At 37.2% G+C, this 14,924-nt stretch overlaps 1 long non-coding RNA gene across 1 annotated transcript in view; it reads right to left on the bottom strand.

Moving 5' to 3' along the window:
* Positions 1-320: 320 nt before the first annotated feature.
* Positions 321-14,924, bottom strand: part of LOC118165433 — a 33,531-nt gene continuing 18,927 nt past the window's right edge. The window contains exon 3 of the long non-coding RNA XR_004750041.1: positions 321-548. This is a non-coding gene — a long non-coding RNA (uncharacterized LOC118165433). The remainder of the gene's footprint in view (positions 549-14,924) is intronic.

Genomic DNA, 14,924 nt, shown 5'->3' with positions numbered 1-14,924 from the left:
AATGCTCAGTTGTGATGAGTTTACCTGCCTGGGTATTATTAGCCCATTATTAGCTCCTTGAAAACTTCATGTCATCTATCCTATGATTATCTGCAGAAATTGGTATCACCAACAATTGGCATTAGTAAAAGCTTGTCATGTGTAGAGATTTTCACTTCCTTATTAAAATTTAAACTGGGCTGATTGCCATGCAGTGAAATTTTGTCTTCCCACCCTACCTTTAACTGAAGTTTTTCTTCCATCAGTGTTACAGAACACTTTAAACTTTGACGATGTGGAAGTTAATTGTAGATTTACCAGACTGGGTCTTCAGTGCTCATCTTGATACATTTCATGAACATTTTTGATGTTCTGTTTCTATCAGTTCTCTTTCTCCTAGATGTGTGCCACACCCTTCCCTTTGAGAGGCATCAGCTTTGTTCCCCTGGCCTGCTTCAAGATCTGAATAATTCCAGAAAATTAAGGCATGATGTCATCTATGAGCAGAAATAAGCCATTATGTCCGTCACCGCTATATTAATCGTTGAATTATTCAGCTCACTTTCAACCTGCATACAAATATATCACATTTGATAAAATTTCTGTCAGTTGATATTTTTGGTGGATAAATGTCAGCCAGCTAAATAAACATATTAATTCCAGAGTATGAGACAGAAAGAGGGAAAATACATTGGTTCCCTACATTAATTTCACTTGTCTAAGTATTTTTTCTCAGAGGTTGTGTCCAGTCTTTGCCCATGTAACCATATTTCTGTAAACCCTAGAACAGATCGATTTTATTCTTTGCTGTGCAATGCTAGATGAAGCATCAGTCCCTAAACTGAGAAGCCAGTGAGTAATTTTCCTTTCAGACTGCAAAACATTCAAGAGTATGTGTGCATACATACTCTTTTTATTATTATTATTCAAAATAGGAAGCATATTTCTTCAGGGCATTTCAAATTTCTGTAATTGAAGCGATGGGCACAAGGTGCAATAAAACGAGTACAAAAGGTTACCGCTTGCACAAAGTGAATGGAACTTTGTTTCCCCTTCGTACAGCAGGTAAAGCAAATACACAAAACTGCTTTGTCAAAAGCAGACGTTTTAGCATAAATGCACAAGCTTTTACAAAAAACGCTTGTTTGATTTTCTTATTCAGCTTCACTTCAAAAAAATCAGGCAGAAGAAGAGCAAATATAATGGACAACAGAAATAAATTCTCTGTGAAGAAAACCGTAAAGGAAAAGAAACCTTTCAGAGACACTGATCAGACTACCATTTTGCTCCTCAGTCCTGCTTTAGCTTTTACTACTGTGCTTCATTTCATATCTCAAAGCTGATCTCTGGTGTACAGCAATCCTCGAAGGCTGGGGTTTCTTTCCCCCTTGATTTGAACATTTTTGCATCAATGCTTCTTCATCGATGTGATCAGAATGTGCCTCTTTGATATAGAACATCAAAGTATTTGCCATACAACCTGGAGTAATTTGTTTTGAAGACTGCTTACTGCCAATCTTCCTCTTATGGCATATAATCAACAGTCCGAACAAGAAGTAAAACCGGTGGAAGTGTGGTATTGCTGAAAAATAAGAGTGGTTCTTTCAAGCATAAAGATTATTTATTTATTTATTTATTTATTTTTAATTCTTCAGAAAGGATCCAGAAGATGTAATTATTTTCTGAAGTAAAGCTGAATGGTTTAGTTTGAAAATTAGATTGAAAACCTCGACCTCTTGTGTGATTTAAATGCTTTCTTATTGCATTTGGTTTGACATGCCATGAGAGACAGACACTTCTGCGTCCACACTCTAGTGCAGGTAGCACACAAGATAAATCAGTATGTATATATTAATTATCTTTACAGTTATTGTTAAAAGACAGCTACTTCCAGGTTTAATCATGGTGACTAGATATCAGTGCAGAGCAAAACTGTGACAATTGCAACAGAAGTAAGATTCAGCTTATTGGTGGAACATAGTTACCAGATCAGTATTTCTCTATTCATCTTTCATTTAATCATATGTAATAGATTCTTGTTTTGTATCTTGTTCAAGGAATGACAGTTCTAGGAGTACAAAATTTGTGAGTTCATGACTTGGTCAGTAGAAAGAATAGCGCCACTCATTAGATAACTAATGGGAGCTTCATTTTATAGCTCATATTCTTGGAACCATGTTGTTGCAACAAAATTAAAGTTTTCATTTAACTGGTTAGTTTATTCCTAATGGTTGCTTATAAAGGAATGAAAACATGACATAGATTTGCTTCCTGTCATGATGTCTGCTTTCAAGGTAAACCAAAACTAATAAAATATTCTGGGAATCATGTCTCCAGTAACTCAGCAGTACTTTTGGCATAAAGGGATGAGAATTTCCCAACAAGCTCAGCTTGCAAAATCTGCAGATGCATACCGCAGCATTTTGACTACATAATAAAAAATCATGAAGGAGTAACCAGCGCTGTTCCCTCTTGCTTGCCAGGAGGGTATGTGGTGTCCTATCACCACCTCTCCAAATGGAGTAATTCCACCCTGGCAAGCAAAACTGTGAAAGCCTCCTGTTCTGGTGTGCCCACGACTTTTGACCAGTCCAGTGTGACTATGCAGTCATAATTACATACTGCTACAAGATGACTCCTTTCCCAGTGTGGGACCGTGTTATCTTGCAGACATAAAATCTGGTGGACCAGAACACGAAGGATATAGTGTCCAGCTCAATCATGTGATGATATTCACCATAAGAAAATTGAAATTCATCAGCAAGAGAGAGATAGTTTTCTCAACAACCTCTCTAAAGCACCTAAGAATTATCACAAATCATTACATCATTTTTTTTCTCTGTTCAAAATAGACTTCTTGACCTGACCTCAGTCATATAAGTATACAAGAAGATACAAATCAAGAAGCAAAATAGCAAATAGATAGTGAAAATTTTAACAAAAACAATGCAATCCACTGCATATAGTACTAAAAGTTAAGAAACTATCACATTTTTCAATTCAAGACATATAAAAAAGTGTAATAATGCACAAGTAGATTTCTAAATGAAATAGCTTATTCAAACTGCTTATTCAAACACACAAAACCTTGTGAATTAACATTACTTTTAAGTTCTATTTTTTCAAGTGCTTTGAGATGCATTGTCTTTGATAAAGACTAAGATGTATGGGTTAGAGAGTAAGCCTGTACATTTAGCCTAATGTATAAATTTGTTCTGATTTTTAAGTGTCACTACAGGTAAACGTCTACCTGCCAACTCTGAGATAAAGCGTTTCAAGTTTGATGTCAAGATACAGCTGATTTTCATGTTAAATGGTTTGCAATGTTAAAATTACCTGTATTAGAGATTAGTAGTCCACCATGCTTTTGTATTTATATTGTAGATTTTGATTAATGAAATTTTAAATAGATTTCAGTTACCTTTTTCATTTCATGTTCCCTTTGTTATAACTCCTCACCTCTGTCTGAGAAAGGATTTTGGAAACCTTGCCCAGCCTTGGCTGGTACGACAGCACTGAAAACCATCCTATTATCTCTAGCTGCAGAAGCTAGAGAGAGAATAGAGAGAGAAGCTCAGAGAGAGAATAAATCACATAAAACTGACAGTTAAGGAACTTCTGGACAATTTAGGAAACACTGTCAGCCTTTCCCTCTGCCCATGGGCTCCTTGCTGATGCCTGCGACAGTGGTCTACCTCAAGGTCCACACCAGATGGAATCACCTGGCCTCATGCTCGGGGAGGAGGTGCTACAGAGAGCCCATTCATCCTGCTGCAGAGCATGTGGGCAACTCTAACTACCCAGGTGGGGTCTCCAGGCTGCTCAGAGCACCATCTGGCAGCTGTCTGGATGATGTGAACCCAGCTGGTGTTTGAAATTACTTCCTTCTTGTTTCTCTGTATGCCCTATTGGTATGATGAGGCATCATAAGCTGATGTGAAGCCCAAAGCCTGTTTGGTGTCATAGCAGTAGCAGCAAACAGTTTATGCACATTTTCCTGCCTTCTCTGAAGCTTGAAGGATGCTTGAATATGAAGCTGTCAATTTTCATCACAACTTTTGATAAGATGGATAGGTTTAAACATGAAGGATAATTTATTTTTAAAGCATCTAGGAAAGCAGCTGGCTAGTTATTTATCACTTTGGATATCGTAGTTAGCATGGCAGCTAGTAGTCAAAGGTGTCCCCATTGTAGTTCTGCCCCCATGTCTAATGGAACCTTGATACCAGAATGTGGACAGAAGAAATATTTTCATCACTGGGCATCTTTTAAGAACCCTACCTTTCAGCCTTCATTTTACAAGTCAGTACTGTTCTGTACAATGCAATAACTGCGAGGAGCTCTGAAGATACTTTCTCTTTCTCTTACCGTAACTTCTTCTAAGGTATGCTACATTATGTAGTACTTAAGCTTACTTGCGTAATGCCAAGTTCCCACAAATTCTAATCAATTTGATTGCTGTAGAAATAGGTATAATTAGAATAACAGGAAAAACTATGATATAATCAGAAGAGAAATGAGTCACATTTGCTGCCCTAAGGTCTAGGCTGACCTAGCGCATGCCATTGTTCTCTCAAGGATCTTTGCTGATCAGTTTTAAAATGCACCTCTTGGTACATCTGGAGTCTTCCAGCTGTGTGCAGTATGTGAAGCATTAGTCAGCCGAAGTTGGTTGTGAAACTAGAATGTAAGATTTTTAGCTGAAATTTTTGACTGAATAGTAATGAGAGTGCCAGTGATGAAACTGCAACTTTAAATACAGAGAATATTACAGTAGTCCAGTGTGAAGCTTGAGACACAAATGCCTTCAAAGAGCTGAAGTGAAGGACAGAAATGCACCTTTATCAACTCAGAATTTATCTGCTTGAGATCTTGCATCTAAACACAGGAAAATCTTCAGAGATGTAAGTGCATTATGAGGCCCATAGGTAATAGTAGTCTCCCTGCAGACAAAGAAAGTCTTAATCTACCTGCATAAATGTTAAGGAAAAGTCCTGAAATGTTAACTTGAAACCAGAAATGTCAGCACCAAGTTTCTTCAGGCAAACTCCTAACTTTAATTTTATTCCTTGAATACAAGCTTCAGAAGTATGCTTTTCACCATGAGGCAGATCTAAGGCTAGAAGCAGCCTGTTATCAAATACAGTTCAGACATATTTCAATGTGATAGAAATCCATTAGAGTATGTACAGGGTTTACATCAAAATTCATGTAAAAGCTCTCAGGATGATATTCCAAGATAGTCAACTCCTGCCTCAATTTTGATGACAAATCTCATGAATTTCAACACTAACTTAATCCCAAACTGTATATACTTTCCCCTGGTGCCTCAGTAGAGTATAAACCATGTATGAAATGCTCTTGCATATTTAAAGGGATAAAAGCCAGGAATTAGAATTGGTTGGCTCCACAAAGAGCAGCACTCTGATGAACTGCTGTAAAACTTCCCGTAGAGCTAAATCCTGTTACATTTCACCACTGCTGGTGCACTTCAAAATAGATGACCAGAATCTTCAAGTGGGGTGCCAGGATCATTGACACAGACCTAAGCTCAGCCCCAGCCGGGGGTTGAGCTTACTCTGCTCTGCTGCAAGCTGTGCATTTCCACAGCCTCCCTCAGGCCTGACTCTGACATGTGAGCAGCCAGAAAATGTCAAGTGACAAAATTAATCCGGCTAAACACAACCCCACCAGCAGAAAGTAATCCATCTCAGAAAAGTAGGCTGAGGTAGAACCCTTTCTTTAAAAATTCAGATCATTTTAGCACAATCATGATCCCCTTGCTTGGATGTTCTATACTTGATGGATAATCACATCCTGCCTACTTTTTAAAAAGCAGATCTTCATATTAAACAAACATGCTGTTTAATTATTGCAGGAATGGAAGCGTGACTACAGCGCAGACCAGACTATACAATAATTTTTTAATCTACTCATGTGCTGGAATTTTGCAGGAGGAGGATTCTCATATGGAAGAGGATTTAAGATTTAAATCAGAAGGTCAAAGCTAATGAATTTTTGTTCTGGCCACTAAAGGCTCCTAACTGGGTGGAACAAAGAGCAATGGCTTGTGAGTAGATTCTTATTTTGAGACTGTTGTTGCTACATACATTTGTTTTATACAAAAGTTACTGCCTTCAGAGTTTTTAAACTGTAAATAAAACAGCATTATGCAGGGGCCTATAAAAGCATAATTCACAGGACAAGTATTTCATTTAAACTATTGCAAAAAATAATCTGCTATATTAGGTCATAAATGAAAATGGATATATGGTCTCTTGTCTCCAGCTATTCCCATCACCAGAATATGAGATACTTTGGCAGAGACCAATGCAAAGAATAATCTCTCCTCAGAAAAGCTCAGGACAGCGATAGTGGGAATCTTACAAGCCAACAGTGGGAATAGACTCATCAGTATTTGTGTAGGCACGCACAGAGTCTGTCTGTGCTGAGCTTGGCTGAAGCCACTGCTATGAGTCACTCACAAATTGAAACAAGAAGTGTTGTGGAAGATTAAACAGAGACTGAGTAAGGAGTTCACAGCCTTCCCTGTGTGTATTTAAGATCCTGTTCATTTCACTACAGATTCACAAAGTGAACAAAAAGGGAGCATTTAACAAGTGTACAATGTTTCAGCTTCCTCCTCATTCTTCCTTCTACTCCCTTGAGCAATTTGGGATTATCTAAAATAATTAATTTAAAACGTACTTTAAATAAGTCTTTTCTCATCAAAAACTCTCTTCAAATTTCAGTGCAGCTATGTGAGCTATGGTGCTGTAATAGAGATAAAAAATTAAGGCAAATTGTTTTGAATGTTTGTTGACAAATACTTTGAATGTATATGTCATGTCATGTTCCTTTCTGACTGAGGAAAACAAAGAATTTTGAAAGGGGTATCTTCAGATTTGTATGTGGAAAGACTAAGTCAGACTGGGGACATTTCTGCCACCTTTACTTAAAACGGACAGATAGAAAGCAATAACAATTGTTATAATAGTTGTTTTTATTCTGTTATTGTAATAGAAAGTATTGGTGGTTTCTAAAGGGCATACAATCAAAATGGGTTGATTTTTCACCATACCTATCCTGGTGTTATATACCTCTGATGTTCAAGGCCTGTATATTCATTTTTCAAAAAGAAAGGTTTTCTATATATATTAAAAAAAAAAAAGTACTTTAAGGTATGATGAAAAGGATCCCATCTTCTTTGCTTTTTAGGTGACTATCATGTTAAATTTGTACATAAAAGCTGGATATGTTTATCAACTGCCCCTCTAGAAATAACAAATGCAGGATATTGTTCCGTTATCTTGAAAATTATATTACATGCTAGTTAGCAGAGATGTGACACTGGCAATGTACTGCAGCATATAATTCAATCTGATTTCATTTTTTTTTCATCTTTGTGTGCCACTCGTAAAATCCAGATGTACTGCCAAGCTCTTCAAACACATTTCCAGCAGCAACATGAGCTGAACAAGAGCCTCTCATTCCTTGACAGACTCCTCAGGCAGCTGCGTGGGTGGCTTTGGAGTTTCTTTGTGGTCTTTCATGTGGTTGAGTTGCTGATGGGCTGTTTTGTCTGCTTTGCCCTCCTGGGTATCAGTTCTCTTTGATTTTGAGGAATTTACACATCTTTATCCATCTGAGAATACAGTTCTGTGTAAAACTTCTGAATTATGCAAACTGTGCTTCTTCATAAGAGAAATATATCTTATAAACCCGTGACCTGGATTGCAGTTAAATTGCATAAAACCTCAAAATCTGACATTGAACATCTGATTGTAATTACTTATGTATTTATATATAACAAAGTACATTCTTAAAAAGCAGAACCTGATGATAGTTCATGGAATATCAATAGAGACATAAAAAATAGGAACTTAACATTTGACTGCAAAATTTCAAGCTAAATTTTATGACTGCTGCATCCAAACAAGTCCTATGTTGTCCGTTCCTTCATGGAGAAGCAATGGTACTGAACTGTACTTTTAAACTGATTCCCAAATAGTTCCAAAACTGGCAAAAGTGTAAGAATTCTCTTATTCTCCCTTCTCTTTGATCATCTGTAACTCCTGTCTGTGCTCCCAAGAGATTAGGATCACTGTTCATTTCTACCTGTTTGGAAAATAGTATCATATTTAATCACATTAGCTCTTATATTTGCTTGGAAAAAAAGTGTATACTATTTCCGCATGCATAATAGCTAACACAAAGCTAGACTCCATAGTTAATAGGCTAATGAAGAAAAGAAAAAAGTTGTGATTAGTCCTAGACTCCTGAAAATATTTACTTCAAACCGCTAACCTATGGTACTGTTAGATGTGAAGTCTTTGAGTGTTTATCACCACCTGCTAGCCTATTACCACTTGCTACTGAGCTGCAGACAGTTCTTTTTTTTTTCCCCTTAGAGTGGATATTTATTAAAGAGAAGCTTTATCACAATAGGGTTCTTGCCATAACAATATTTACCATATAGTAAGAACAAATAAGTGCGCATGGCATCTGCAGATAAATAAAAAGAACATGAACAGTGATGACAGGAGAATATGATATTTACATTAGTGCAGCTAATTAGTATGATTAAATTAGAGACAGATGGGATAAACTGCAGCATGCAGACTGATAATTTTTTGACTCCGAGTTATTTTAATTCAAATGATCTTTGAAGGAAAATAGAAGAAGCCTCCAGAGTGAACAAAGCACACTGCTATTGTAGGTAGGATGACTTAATAAATCTTTTTACTACTGCCTAACTGCTAGGCTACATTGTTCAAAGTCATTATGATCTAGGGATACAGTAGCTTCCTGACAATATAAATGGTAGCACCAGGCTTGTGAATATGTTTATTTCTCCCTGAGAGACTTGCTCTTGTCTACCACCAAAACTCTATTTTGCAGGTATTTTGAAATTATGATCCCATAAAGTGGTTTATGTTCCAAGTATGATTTTTTGATATACTGTTTAAAAAGAAAAAAAAAAAATAACAGTAAATTTTAAAAGTACTAAAGAACTGATTTTACAAATGTGTAACAAAGCTCTTCATAATAATGGCAATCCCAAAGCTCATTCAGTCCATCCATTGATTGTGTCAACTGGAATTTGTTGAAAGGGTTGCGACAGAAAGATGGGTTGCAGGCATGCTTTGATATGCCAATGAAACCAATGCTTATCCCTCTCCATCTTGCCCAACTTATATCATTGAAACATTTGTCTGGTTAGGGTGAGTACAGGTGAGAGCTGGCTAGCCTAATTCTAAGGTAATGCTGGTCTGTTGGAAGGAGACAAAGATGAGGTGAGAACGGTATCCATTTCCCTCGTCCCCCATCTGGATTGTTTAAGATCTTCAACAACAGTAAAGGAATGACACTTGTTTCAACAAAGGCTTATGTTCTGTCTGTATCTAATCAGAAAATAGGAATCAGCATTGGCCTGTATATCTTTACCATTATCTACTCATGGATAGATTATTTTGATATGCTGTGTGGGAGCTTACTTCATGTATCAACACAGCAATGAGGATCTGGTACAGAAATTGCTTGCACTGTGTTCGGTTAGGCTATGTCAGACTTTAACCAAAGTCTGAATTAAAGATATGACAATCAGCAATATTATTTCCTCTGGCTCTCAGCAAGTAGACAAGCAGAGAGGAGAAATAAAATGAATCTTGGTTCTGCCTTCTGATCAAATATATCAGCCAGAACTGTTGAGCTGAGCAGAGCACATTTATTATGATTTGCTGATTGGTAGGCATGGTTTCTTTTCCTTTCATGGAGCAAAGAAGGGAACAGGGAGGAAAACTGTGCTCCAGAACTTGTACCTCTGAGTGAAAATGCCTCTCTGATAAAATAAATCAGTTTCTACTCTGCCCACCCACCTTGATAAAGGGAGGAGCCCTGAGCCACTCTAAGTCTGAAATGGGCAAGGCATGGATGCTATAACAGATGCAGCAGTTGCTTCATCAGAAAATGAAAAGGAATTAGTAGAAATTTTATACTATCATAGTTCTCTCTGTATTGATGATAGCTTCACCATTTAATAGACAGACTAAAAAAAACACTTTTTCAGTAGTGGTATGCATGCAATTGGATTTAGATCTGTCAAATTAGTGGCTGTATGTGATGTTCAGACATGCAGTCTGAGTCCTCATTTTTCATTTTTTTTTTTTTTCAGGCAGATGTTGTAAATTATCTATAAAAATATTAAAGACAGGCACAAATCCTTTCTGGTAGATTCAAGTTTGATGTGGAATCCACACAGGCTTTAACATTATCTACGCAGACACTGAAACTGATATGACTCAGCAAAGATCCTGAAGTGACTCGAAATGATTTTCTGCTGCCATTTGCCCACTTCTTGGCACACAGCATCAGCCACACATCTTATTAGCTTCCCAGAAATCTGTGAAATGTTGAGCTCTGATGTTTTCCCTCAGCCACAAAGAGACATGAGTATTTTAACCATTAGTCTCCTTTAGCACAGCCAAATAAATATAATCTGGTGAATGTAACAAGAAACTTAGCAAGACAGAGTTGCAGCACCATGGCGGTTATAGCTCAATCTAAACTAAACTCAAACTAAAATTCCTATGATGTTTAGGAAGTAACGAAAAAATAGTTAAAATTTTGCTCCCTCTTTTAAATTAACTTGCTTCATTTGCATGATAATTCATCATCGAGTTATCAAGTGTTGCTTATCGAATCCATAGAAGATAAAAGATTGTCTCTACTTATGGTAAAAGATGCACACCATTTTAATCGATATTGAAAGTAATTATCGGGAGGATTTTAACTGTATCTGCTGACAGATAAATGCACATGAATAATGCACACAGATATGCTCTTACTGCTCTGTCAACTTTCTAGTGCACAAACATGGATAGAGGTAATAGCAAGTCGTGGTGCAGTAAGCAGTTTGTTGTTCCCATCATCATGAATTGCATGTGTATACAAGTCTAATGAGCACACGCAAACCCACGGTCCTCTATTCAGCAGCTACATCAGTGTGGCCATATCTTTAATCAACCAAGTTTGAGCTCTGTGATAGCGCAATGCAAATTTGTTTCCAGACTTATGCCCTGCAGCACATTACATGTGTGACAGCCAGTGATAACCTGGTACTAACCAGCAAATTCCCCTTCCCTCTGTCATCACAGTAAGTTGCTGACAGGCTTTCTTCATTGTCTCTTTGAAGTAGGAGAGAGGTAAGTCACCTCTTCTCTCTGGTAGGTGTCTCTGAAAGCTCAAGCTTTAATGACGTTGAGATTTTTACACGTGAGCACAAGGTAATGTCACTTTCTATTCTGGGGTCAGAGAACAGGATGTAACTGGAGAGTGCCAAGTGCTTTGCCCTTTATAACTGGCCTGCTGTTCAGGAGAAAGGAAGTAATGCTAGTGCTGCTCTTAGTAAACATGGCACCCTCGCTGATACCAAGCAATTTTTTTTTTTTCCAAAATTGATTGTTTGCTGCTGTTTTTATGACACTTCTTCCAGATCTTAGCAAAATGAACAATTTCCTTGCTATTTCATTCTGTAAGTGGGATAATTGTTGGGAGTTGACTGTGGCTAGAGATGAAGTTTACTCGTGTACTTAGAGCAGGTTATCCTTTGAGAGAATGACAATATACTTGCCAGATAGCTCAAATATTGTGGCTTGTAGCATACCAACTAATGGACAAGCTGTAAACTACACCCTTGTGGGCTACTAAATTCCTTATTGTATGCAGCTGCTCTTATAAATGACTGTGAAAATATGCCTCTAAGGAATTCTTTAGAAAAAGTAACGATCTTGCAAGTGGTCAGTCTTGTCTAACAGGCAGAAACCAAAAGCTTGCTTTGCTAAGACAAATAGCTGGAATTCATAACACAAGGATTACTTCCATTGAATTGGCATTTGCCATATATATATGTCACTCAGAAGAGATGCATACATGATCTTCCTTATAGTGTTTCTTTTAATGCATATCAAACATTGTTATATATTCAGGGATGCCTGTCAAGCCAGGAAAGCCCACCTTAGGAGATACAGCCGCTAGGAATGTAACCCACCCAAATGGCTCCGAGTGCCTGTGACAGGTACCCAGTGGAGAACAAGCATCATTTCGGGACCTACTCCGGTTACTGTGATAACAGCATGAGCACAGCCTGTGCTTTGGTTATGGGATGGGGAACGTTTGCCCAGCCCCCTGCTTAGCACCACTGTCGCTGTATCAAGTCCTAAAAAGACCACAAGACCACACATTCTGGTTAGTAATACCATCTCTTCCATACAGACTTACATTTAACTATGTAAGGCAGCTGCCATGGGTGTCCCAGACCATAAACGTGTGACCAGGATCGTACATTATCCTCCTGAAAAACACTTGCTAAATCCCCAATACAGGCCATGTCTGTAAAACAGCCAATTTAAGATCCTAAAGGCCGCTATTGTCAGAATAGGCTGCTATATTTCCAGAACTGAAATGTACTTTTTTCTTTTTTTTGTAGTTAGTTTGCAACTCTTAGATACCGATTTGCCAGTGAGCTTATTTATCTTGCAGCACGTCAGCAATCACAATGACTTTTAGACATATCATGAATACACATTACTTTTCCCAGTTGTCTCCTTTATTAATGATATTTTTTTACATAATTGCCTAAGAAAAATACGCTTGCCATCTGAAGTATTTATTATGTAAAAAAGGAATTTTCTTTATAACAAAAATAGTGAGGAATTTTCTAAAAATAGTGATTGAAATGCCACAAGTTGGCTGCAAAAGAGATTTTAGTATAATGTATTACTAGCAATTGTTGTTATATTTCTGTGGTTGCTTGAGACTGGAAGCAAAGTCTAGTGGCTTTTTTAATTGGTTGGAAACTGAAATGCCAAGGTATTAACAAGACTGCCTCTTCTTATCCCTGCCAACAGGCAGTTTCAAAGAATGTTTATCAGTATGAAAATGGCCCTCCGTGTACATATATACAAGCCCTGCATGACGGAGCTAAATGACTTGACAGCTATTTCTGTATTTAAATGTGTTTCTGCTACCACAGTTCACTTTCAATAAATATACAAATACGCTATGTGTTATTCTGTGATTTATTCAGTTCAGTCAAAGGTAAGCTCTAGATGGTACTTGCATCCATGAATATTGTCTGAAATGTCTCTCCCTTTTTAAAACAAGCTCCCTTGTTTTGTGAATTGGCATCTTAGATAACAACATGAGTCAGAGTATAAAGTATTTTAAATCTCACTAGCTACAGTAAATCTCATACAGGCTTTTAAAACATTTTGCTGAATCAGAGAGAGAGTTCTCAGCTACGTTAGGATTAATAAGCTTTTCACTCTTGGCATTTCGAAGCATGCCAAGCAAAACCCACCCTTGCTCTTCTGCTTGCTCTCTTTTAGCTTGTTCGTAGGAGTTTGTTGAGATGTTTTTCAGTGTATTTGTGCCTCTGAAAATATTGAGGTATCTGCTTGGCCTTTGCAGGTTTCACCTTATTGCTGAGATTTGGAAGGTTAAAGCTTAGTGCGTTTGAATATATACCCAGTATGAGAGGAGTCTGTTCCTAGCTGTTGCATTTGTACCTACTCCCTACTTTTTCTGTTTCTCATCTTTTTTTCAAAACCAGTTAAGACATATGCGTGCATATTTATGAAAAGGATAAAACTCATTTGTCATGGAATACTAGTATAAATACAGCTGTGTCCTCTGAGAAGAATATGACTTTAGGACATCAACATATGGGTTGTTTATGACAGTAATTTGTTTATTTGTTTTATCGCTTCACTTTTGACTTAATCATGTGGCTTTTAAAACTCGTTGCCTACATGATGTTACAAACAATAAATGCTGTAGGCTAAAGTCTAGCACAGTTATTTTCCTGAATAAGCAGTAAGACTAGAAAATCGTACGTCCTAACTGAAACAGAAAACTGTATTAATGACAAGCTTTTTAACAGTATTGATATTTTAATTGATACTGATAGGATTCAAGGCTAACACATAACACTGACTGTGCAAGTTTCTCTAGACACTTCTGTACATGGACTTTGTGACTGTTGATAACAGCTTAGATCAGCCTCTCTATTTGCAGGTGGACAAAACATTCCTTATGGCTGTACAGCTGTATCTGGCTGACAAATTTTCTTCTGCTAGTTTTTCTTCCTTATTTGTCTCTGACCCCCAGAAGCAGTCCAGAGGCTTCTCAAATTCCTGCAGTTCTGTGGCTCAGTTTGAGAATTATGCTGGGTTCTAGCCTGTTAACAGAACTGCTTTTTTATTTTATTTTCAGTTTATCTTAAAGCTCCTTACTTTTTCATATGTACATAGACACAATCACTTTTGTTTTCATTATAAAATGTTAACTGAAGTTTATCAAAGTTCAGCTAATTCTTTAGTTACTCATGATTTTTTTTTTCCAGTTTGTTTGCTCTTGGTTTTACTCTGAATTTGAAGCTAATAGATTTTAAGAATGGGTTGGGCACCTTTCTTTCAAGAGGGACAGAAGTTGTATTGTTTCTCTGGCAGTGGATTGAGAGGGCCTCTTAAGGCCTCTTCGAAGCCTTCTCTTTTAGGGGTTCCTGAAAATTGCAGTCACCAGTCTTTAGAACAAGGCTATGTAAGAAAAGAAGGGATTCTTTTTATATTTCCATAATTGAACCATTAGAAATATTTTTGTTTTAAATAAGCAGCAATAAAATGCTGTTGACATAAATTAAAACTCTTCACACTGCTCTAGCTGCAAACTCGAGCTTTTGTGTTGAGAACTGAGATTTAAACCATTATCTTCCCACAGATTTTGCAGTGACCCAGACAACAATAAAACTACATATGGCTCTGAAAATCACACTCTATGCTTGCCCAAATGGTGTTGTTGGCCAGAATAGCTATTCAGGGTAATTGTGTGTACGTGTGCTGTCTTCCAAAATAAATCAATGATTTTGTGGAATAAAAATGTCACAA

Source organism: Oxyura jamaicensis, chromosome 4 (assembly GCF_011077185.1).
Source record: "Oxyura jamaicensis isolate SHBP4307 breed ruddy duck chromosome 4, BPBGC_Ojam_1.0, whole genome shotgun sequence".
NCBI lineage: Eukaryota > Metazoa > Chordata > Aves > Anseriformes > Anatidae > Oxyura > Oxyura jamaicensis.
The sequence above is the reverse complement of the archived record's forward strand: the minus strand, read 5'-3'. Positions and strand labels throughout refer to the sequence as shown.